The sequence below is a fragment of the Nannospalax galili genome, unplaced genomic scaffold, assembly GCF_000622305.1.
Source record: "Nannospalax galili isolate Female #2095 unplaced genomic scaffold, S.galili_v1.0 scaffold290, whole genome shotgun sequence".
Taxonomy (NCBI): Eukaryota; Metazoa; Chordata; class Mammalia; order Rodentia; family Spalacidae; genus Nannospalax; species Nannospalax galili.
Window position 1 is genome coordinate 6999607 of NW_008331486.1, and position 7375 is coordinate 7006981.

The 7375-nt window shown below is 46.8% G+C and overlaps 1 long non-coding RNA gene across 1 annotated transcript in view; it reads left to right on the forward strand.

The window, feature by feature from the left end:
• The first annotated feature begins 6943 nt into the window (after window positions 1–6943).
• LOC115068666 overlaps window positions 6944–7375 on the forward strand; it is a 7461-nt gene continuing 7029 nt past the window's right edge. Inside the window, exon 1 of the long non-coding RNA XR_003847995.1 lies at window positions 6944–7078. This is a non-coding gene — a long non-coding RNA (uncharacterized LOC115068666). The remainder of the gene's footprint in view (window positions 7079–7375) is intronic.

Consider the following 7375-nt stretch of genomic DNA (forward strand, 5'->3'; position numbering starts at 1 on the left):
TGTTCTCTCTTGTTTCTCTCTCTCTCTCTCTCTCTCTCTCTCTCTCTCTCTCTCTCTCTCTATCTCTCTCTCTCCTGCAGGGGAGGACAGAAACAGAAGGATTCCTGGGAGTCACTGGCCAGACAGCCTGGTCTACTTGGTAAGTCCCAGATCCCAGTGAGAGTCTGTCTCAAAAAACAAGATGGGCCAGGCATGGTGGCACACGCCTTTAGTCCCAGCACTCAGGAGGCAGAGGCAGGTGGATTGCTATGAGTTCAAGGCCACCCTGGTCTACATAGTGAGTTCAGGTCTGCTGGGACTACAGGGAGACCCTGTCTCAAAAAAAAGGTGGATGACTGCTAAGGAGTGACTCCTAAGGGTGCCCTGTGGCTTTTACACACACACACACACACACACTGAACTCCCATGTATATTTTAGCTTCCTCTCTTAAACCCTGGCCCTTCCTCTTCCTGGAAGCTTGGCTGGCTGAGGCTTTCTGGCTAAGGAAGCTACATTTCTTTCAGGTGCCTTGAGGAACAGCCACCCTTTCTCCCCTCCAAAGGAAACCCTGACATATGGGGTCCCCTGTGTCCCCTCCGCCTTGCTGTGTCCAGTCTGGGCTCTGGTATTTGACACTGCTCTGGTCAGCAGGACCTGAAGGTGTCTCTCAAAGACGCACACAGAGTAGGCCAGAGGCCTTCCTCTTGATTATGTGATGTCTTAGACTAAAGCTACAGTGACTCAGTAGGTGTGGCCTAGAGGGGAGGTCAGCAGGGCTGAAGGAAGAGTCTAGAAAGGGAGCCACACACATGTGATCAATTGTGTGTGGAAAAGATGCCAAGAGAAAAGGACAGGCTTTTTCAACTAATGGTGTTGAATATATATGAAATATATACTGCATATATATGGAAACAATCCCTGCCTCATACCACACACAAAGCTAATATTAAATTAGAAAGTTTCTAGAAACAGGGAGCTAGAAAGATGGCTCAAGGGTTAAGAGCACATGTTGCTCAGTCATGAGGGTTGGAGTTTGGATCCCAGCAGGCATGTGGGACAGCTCACAAACACCTTGGAATTCCAGCTCCAAGGGCTCCAATGCCCTCTTCTGGCCTCTGTGGGCACCTGCACACAAATATGCTCATATAACTCACAAAGACATACACACATGCCGGGTGTGGTGGCACACACCTTTAAATCCCAGCACTCGGGAGGCAAAGGCAGGAGGATCTTTGTGAGTTCGAGGCCAGCCTGGTCTACATAGTGAGTTCCAGGACAGCTGGGGCTACAAGGAGACCCTGTCTAAAAAAAAAAAAAAAAAAAAAAAAGGCATACACACACATAAATAAAACAAAATCTTAAAAAGTTTATAGAAACATACAGAAACAGAAAGAGAAGGAGAGAGAGAGAGAGAGAGGAAAAGAGTCTTCATTTTCTACTTAATGACATGATGACTACATTTGAAGAATGAGGCAGCCATCTTGAAACTATGAGGAAGCCGGTGCAAAAAGCGTATGAAGAGAAAAGAGCTTTGGAGCTGCCTTACGTGCGGCCTTCCTGTTACCCACAATGCTGTGTTTTCCTTTGGAATTAAGCTAGCTGCACTGAGTTCTCCACTAGGTGCAGCCAAAAGTGCTCTTGTGAAGACGCACCTCTTTTGTCCTTCACATGGTTAGTCTTAGAACTTATTTCTTTTCTTTTGTCTTTTTGAGACAGGGTCTCCCTGTAGCCCCAGCTGGCCTGGAACTTTCTATGTAGATCAGGCTGGCCTTGAAAACTCACAGAGATCCACCTCCCTCTGCCTCCCAAGTGCTGGGATTAAAAGCGTGCACCACCATGCCTGACTTATAACTATTTCTATTCAGGCATTAAATGCACAGCCTTGCACACTGGCCTTCTAAGCAATTTTTAAAATATTTTATTATTTTTTATGTGTATGAGTGTATTGCTTGCATGTATGTAAGTGCGCCTGTGTCAGGCAATGGCCAAGGAGTTCAGAAGAGGGCGTTGGATCCCCTGGAACTGGAGTTAGGATGGTTGTTAGCTGCCATGTGGTGCTGGGAACCAAACCTGGGTCCTCTGTGGTCTTAACTGCTGAGCCATCTCTTCAGTCCCCTAAGCAATTTTTTTCCACACCTCAATTTCTCCTCAGATGTTGACTTTGAAATCTGTTCCCCAAGGTGCTGAGGCACCCTGAAAAGACAGCTGAACTGTCCACTACAGAAAGGGACCTCAAGGCAAGAAAGGGACCCATGAGACTGTGTCTCCAAAGGACAGAAGACGCCTTTGACACATTTTCATTCACATCTCCAAAATCTGCACTGGGCATACAATAGGAGCTTAATAAGCAGGTGTTGTATGAGTAGATCAACGACCACAGTAGGTGTTCAATAAACAGTGTCATGTTGGCTTTGGTTTTCAACTTGATACACCTTGGAAGTGGAAATCTCAATGGGGGAATTTTCTCTGGACTGGCCTGTGGCCATGTCTGTAAGGCATTTCCTTGATTGTTAAGTGATGCCTGAGGGATCAGTCCACTGTGGGTGGTGCCACCCCTGGGCAAGTGGTCTGTGTTGTATAAGAAAGCAGGCTGAGCACAGGCCAGAGGAGCAAGCCAGTAAGCAGTGTTCCTCCATGGCCTGTACTCCAGCTCCGGCCTCCAGGTTCCTGCCCTGAGTTTCCACCCTGGCTTCCCTCAGTGATGAGCTGTGATGAGACATGTAACCAAATAACCCCTTTCCTCCCCAAGTTCCTTTGGTCATGATATTTATCACAACAGAAACTAATCTAAAACAAGGTGTCCGGACTGGAGGGATGGCTCAATGGTTAAGAACACTGAATGTTCTTGCAGAAGACCCAGGTTCGAATCCTAGCACCCACATGGCAGCTAACAACTGTCCATGACTCCAGTTCCAGGGGATCTGATCTGTCCTCAGTAGGCATTGCACAACATGGGTGCACTTACCTACATGGAGGCAATACACGCATACACATAAAAATATAAAAATAATAAATATAAAAAAATAAAAATAAAGCAAGGTGTCATACAGATGGATATGGATCTCCACACACAGTAGGAGCTCAATAAATAAGGGTCATATGAATAAGTTGCTGCACACAGTAGGAGCTCAATAAACAGTGGATGGACTCACACCAAGGGACATTTGGGGACACAAACTTGACTCAGTAGGCCTTAACATATATGACAGAATGCATGAACTCCAGTAACGGGGCTATGGGGGTACAGACAGGGTAAGGGTCTAAATATGGTCAAAATGTATTGTATGAAATCCACAAAAATTAATAAAAAATTTAAGAAAAAATAATTATCCACAATCAACAACAAAAAAATCTAATAATGAGTTAAATATCTGAATACAAAATTTGCTAAAGTACAGTAAGTCACGCACCATCACGCACCATATAATGACACCCCATTTAACTACTGACTGCTTAAATGACAGCGGCTACATAAGATTTTATCAGTTAATCATGTCATGGTGATCAATGTTTGTGTAAGTACACTTTCAAAAGCTGATGAAATCTAGTGACACATTTTAAACATATTTTTATTATTTTTATGTGTATGAGTGTATTGTCTGCATGTATGTAAGTGCACTCATATCATGCAATGCCTGCTTGGAGGTCAGAAGAGGGCATTGGATCCCCTGGAACTGGAGTTATGGACAGTTGTTAGCCACCATGTGGGTGCTGGGAATCGAACCCGGGTCCTCTGCAAGAGTAGCCAGTGCTCTTAACCACTGAGTCATCTCCTCAACCCTGTGACATATTTCTTAGAACGTTATCTCCATCAAGAGATGCCTGACTATGTGTGTTTTCTAAATAAACTCATGGGAAAATGCTTTTTAAAAAAAAAAAAAAACCCAGGTACTGTATGGACAGATCGAAGCATACAGTGAGAGCTCAATAAACACATGTCATTCAGATGGATCGCTGCATGCAGTAGGATCTCAATCAAAACGTCATACAGGTGGATCACTGCATGCAGTAAGAGCTCAATAAATAGGTGTCATATGGATAGATCACTAGATCCACGGAAGCCCAAGTCCTTTTGTTTTCATTCTTTGTTTCAAAAACTCACAAACCTGATCAGTACAATGACGATACAGAGCTGTGTTCTGGTTTCTTTTATCGGACTATATATGTGTGCATGTTCATGTGTATGTGCACATATATGCAGATGCATGTGAAGACCAGAGGATAACCTCAGCTACCCTCCCTCAGGCACCACCCACCTGTTTACTGAGATAGGGTATCTCGCTGGCCCAGAACTCCCTGAGTGAACCCCATGTATCCACCTGCCTCTACCTCCCCAGCCCTGGGATTACAAGTGCTCCCCACCATGCCTGGCTTTTTATGTGAGTTCTGGGGTTCAAACTCAGGTCCTCAATCTTACACAGCGAGCACTTCACCAGCTGAGCTATCATCCGGGCCTTGGTTTCTCTCATGATCCCCTTCATATATGCCCTCCTGTGATAATAATTTCCCCCCAAATATGTGGAGAATGCCAACAAAATTGGATAGTCCCTGTGTTTGAGGAGCAAGGACATTAAGCCTGCAAATTTATAAAGTTGCTCCCATACCTAAACTGAGAGTGCTGTCAGAGCCTTGGTCCCCGCCCAGCCTTAATGCCACCAATTAGCACCACTTTCTCAGAGTTAAGCAGTAAAGTCAAGGGTTCACCCAGAAGCCCCCTGTCTTTAGCGTGACCCAAACAAGTTAGAGCTCTGGTCAACCAAAAGATTCTGAGAGCCTGTTTCCAAGGGAACAGAAGGAAAGCAGCACAGCCAGAAAGAATCATGCCCAGCACTGAGAGATACCAGGTCAAGAGATGTGGCTGTGAGAACATGAGACAGAAATGAGAAAAACAGTAGGGTGTGTCCCCAGAAAATAAAGCAAAGAATTCCAGAGGACCCAGAAATCTGTAACTAGGTGTGCTGGATAGCTTTAGTGTCAACTTGACACACCTGGGTTGAGGGAGCCTCAATTGCGGAATTTCCTCTATTGGACTGGCCTGTGGCCATGTCTGAGGGGCATCTTCTTGATGAGTGATGTGGGAGGGCCCAGCCCACTGTGGGTGGTGCCATCCCTGGGAAGGTGGGCCTGTGTGAAATAAGAAAGCAGGCTGAGCAGGGGCCAGGGGAGCAAGCCAATAAGCAGCGTTCCTCCATGGCCTGTGTTCCAGCTCCTGCCTCCAGGTTCCTGCCCTGGGTTCCTACCTTGAGCTCCCTGATGAACTGTGACCTGGGAGATGTAAGATAAAAAAACGCTTTTCTCCCCAAGTTGGTAGTGGTCAGAGTGTTTTGTCACAGCAATGAAGAACAAACTAGAACACTAGGTATATACCCCACTGAATTAAAAACAGGCCTTTGAGGCCAGGCGGGTGTTGGTACACACCTTTAAACCCAGCACTGGGGGGGCAGAGGAAGGCGGATCTCTGAAAGTTCAGAGGCCAGGTTAAAAAAAAAAGGGGGGGGCTTTAGGGGCTGAAGAGATAGCTCAGGGGTTAAGAGCACTGACTGCTCTTGCAGAGGACCCCAGTTCTATTCCCAGCACCCACATGGCAGCTAACACCATCTATAACGCCAGTTCCAGGGGAATCCAAAGCCTTCTTCTGACCTTCACAGCATTGCACGACATGGGTGCACTCACATACATGCAGGTAATACACATAAAATAAAAATAATAAAGAAAATATTTTTTTAAAAAGCCAAGCAAGCACAGCAGCCACCTGTAATCATAGCAAAACTCATTGGGGAGACAGGAAAGTCTTAACTTTCTGCTTCTCATTTGGGGGAGTCAGAAAAAAATGCAAGGGAGACACCAAATGGAGAAAAGGGAAGAAAGATATATATATATGCCTTCAAGGGCTGGCGAGATGGCTCAGCAGTTAAGAGCACTGGCTGATCTTGCAGAGGAAATTTGATTTCCAGCACCCACATGGCAGGTCACAACTGTCTGTAACTCCAGTTCCAGGGGATCCGATGCCCTCTTCTGTCCACTGTGGGTACTGCATGAGATGGGTGCACTTAACATATATGCAGGCATAACACTTAAACACATAAAATAAATAAATATTTATAAATAAATAAATAAATAAATAACAGACGTCCAGCCAGGCCTGAGGGTGCACCCCTTTGATCCCAGCCCTAAGGAGGCAGAGGCAGGCAGATCTCTGTGAGGTGGAGACCAACTTGGTCTCCTGTACATGGGTGCTGGATTCACAGCCCAGGCTGAGGACCCTGCACACTGCGTGCTGCGTTCACAGCCCAGGCTGCAGCTTGCTTACACCCCTCCCCCATACCTCCCTTTAACGACCTGCCAATTGGGTTTATCCTCAGGAAGTCTCCACTACAGAATCCACTGTGTCCCAAGATGTCAATCAAGGAAACAGATCCTGCTGACCACTGGCTTTTGATGAAAACAGAGGATTGCAAAAGGAACCAGAAGAAAGCATTTCAATGACTGTTAGCCTGAAACTGCTTCCCAACAAACCAAGCTCAGAATATCTGAGGAGAGACATGGCGCTCCCAGCCCAGGCATACGGAGGAGCTGGGCCAGGATTTAGGCAGGATTAGGCAGTAGATTCCTTTAACAAAGGAGACAGTTAAGTCTTTTCCCTGATGTTTGGCAAAAGCCAGTCCTGGCAGGCAGTAATGGAAGCCTCCGTAACAACGCGGTGTGGGCAATGCACACCTTTTGTGAGTTTGGGCCACCCCCAAAGGCATCTTTGGGAAGCCTCGGGAAAAAAGAGAGCCTGTCTCCCAGGGCAGAGCTCAGACCCCAGGGACTAGGTCTGTGGTTAACACCTCCCCAAGACTTCTACTCACGGATTCTCACAGACACTCCACAACCCGCGTGGTCATGTGATCCAAGGTGAGCCTATCACAGTGGCCCATCCCTCCAGCTGCAGTGATTGGTCCTAGAGATGAATCGCACAGAGCCCAGCCAACCTCCTTCCCCCGGGATGTTTCTCAGGGAAAGGCTTCCCGCGGCCTGTCGAGGTCCTGAGGGTTGTCACCAGCCAAGTTTCCAGACCCCAAGGGGGAGCCTGGGTTTGCACGGAAGGAGGGAGAGGTAAGTGGTGGGAGGAAGAGAGAGGAACTTGGCATCCCCAGGGTCCCTGCTCCCCCAACACCACAGAGGGGTGATGAGAGGGTTAAATCCTGCTTAGGCTAGCTCAGGTTGTAGCTCTGAGATTTGTAACAAGCACCCTAAATGATGAAGGGGGGGGGAAGACTTCATGCCTAGTGATTGAAACTCACTAGTGATTGAAAGGAATAAAATCCCTGGAGCGCTGTGAGCAGAAGTGTTGCTCCGTCTTCCTCCTTTCTCCAGCCCTTTCCTTCCTTTGGTTTTTAAAATTATTTATTT